This window comes from Tetrao urogallus, assembly GCF_951394365.1.
Source record: "Tetrao urogallus genome assembly, chromosome: 13".
NCBI lineage: Eukaryota > Metazoa > Chordata > Aves > Galliformes > Phasianidae > Tetrao > Tetrao urogallus.
Genome location: NC_136826.1, coordinates 1,874,963 through 1,876,768, shown reverse-complemented (window position 1 = coordinate 1,876,768; position 1,806 = coordinate 1,874,963). Strand labels below are relative to the sequence as shown.

The following is a 1,806-nucleotide window of genomic DNA, read 5'->3' as shown; positions in this document are numbered from 1 at the left end:
ACTCCTCACTCAATACAGCAACCAGAGCCTGAAGCCTAACCGATGGCAGGTTTATTCATCTGCTTTGTGAAGGGGTTTGACCAAGTTCTTGACCAAGTCTTGCCAGCACTTGAAGTTTAATCCCACCCACACCCTGCTAGTCAAACTGCTCAAGAGCTTTTCTTCAACAGCATTTATTGCACCGAAAGCTGGCTGTCCTGACACATTCTCTGGGGAGGATTCCCCTTAGATATCCCCCTTCAGCCAGCTGTTGCTGGCCACCTGCTCCACGCTGGGCCGGGAGGATGGTAAGAACTGCAGCAGCTGGACAAGGAGGGCCTGGCAGGGCTCCGGCAGCGCGGACACCCCCCTCAGGTGCTGGACCCCATCCTTCTGATGCTGGATCGTGTTGCAGAGGCAGCCGTGGAAGGGCAAGCTGCCAGTCACCATGGCAAGAAGGACCACCCCCAGGCTCCAGATGTCCAACTTCTTGGCATCGTGGGGGTAATGCAGCCACATCTCCGGGGCCATGTAGGCTTCTGTTCCGCAGAAGGTGCTGCTCAGTTCTGGGTAGCTGCTCATTTCCTTGCTGAGGCTAAAGTCAGCAATCTTGGCCTGGCGGCCATCAGCACTGAGCAGTACGTTCTCACACTTGAGGTCACGATGCACGATGTTGCGGTCGTGGAGGCAGTGCACGGCCCCCACCACCTGCACAAAGATGTCCCGGGCGTCGGGGACGCAGGGCAGCTTGCCCAGCTGCTGCAGCCGCTGCTGCAGGTCGAAGGCTGCCGACTCCATCACGATGTAGACCATACCGTCGGTCAGCTCGAAGATCTCAAAGATGAGCACGATGTTGGGATGATCCAGCTCACGCAGGATGGAGAGCTCCCGGGGCAGAAACTTCTCCACAGATTCTGGAGAGGCCCTTCGCTTGTCCACCATCTTGATAGCTAGGGGGACCGTGTACTTGGTGGAGGTGGCCGCCCTCACCGTGGAGAACGCACCCTCTCCTAAGGTCTCCCCCAGCGTGAAGCCCAGCTTGTGGAGTAGCTTCTTGTCTTTGTCAGTGTTTGGCATCTTAGCTGGTCCGGATAGGACGAAAGCGTGTCCGCAGTCGACCTTCACAAACCTGCAGTTGTTCCACAGGTGCCCTGTGGGGCTGAGGGTCCACCCAGGCACTGTGACAAAGTGTGACAGTGCCTCACTGTGACTGTGATGTCAACATGGTCCGACGGGTCTGCGCTGCTCCTGGGTGTCCCAGCTTGTCATGCATACGCACTGGGAGAACTTCCAGCACTGAATATATATATATTCTTTTACCTGTTTCTGCTCTTGAGTTGTCAGAACAGGGACTGTCTGATGATAAGAGTTTAAATGTGACTGTTCTGGAGCAAATAATCACTTTGGAGACCCACAGCTATTTTCTGCAGGATATTGATTGTATTAAAATCAGAACTACGCAAAATGGCACCAGAGAGTGATTTGTACCACCTCTAATTACAGGACACCTCGGCTGGGTGTCAAGATTTAGTTTTTGATTATGACAGTGCAGGAAATGGTTTCTCGAGGTGGGCTTTCCAGCTTGGTGCGGTGCGGATGGGGAGCCTGCTCTTTCAGCACAAACAGCTTTGTGAACTTCTTTGAGTTGCGCTCCCGTGATTTTAACCAAAAATGGTAGCAATGCAAACAGCGAGGCATTCCCTTGTTGTAAGCTGGGGGTCACCAGGAGTGGATTCAGAAGGAAGGAGCAGGAGGCAGAGAGCAGGAGGGGAGAGGAGACGCGGGCAGTGCCTGAGGGCTGTGCAGTCGGGCAACAGCAGTGACTTG

The 1,806-nt window shown here is 54.5% G+C and overlaps 1 pseudogene across 1 annotated transcript; it reads right to left on the bottom strand.

Moving 5' to 3' along the window:
• Nucleotides 1–225: 225 nt before the first annotated feature.
• On the bottom strand, nt 226–1,056 carry LOC306951267 (testis-specific serine/threonine-protein kinase 6 pseudogene; annotated as a pseudogene). The gene has a single exon. The product of its transcript is annotated as a testis-specific serine/threonine-protein kinase 6 pseudogene (transcript).
• Between the last annotated feature and the right edge of the window lie 750 nt (nt 1,057–1,806).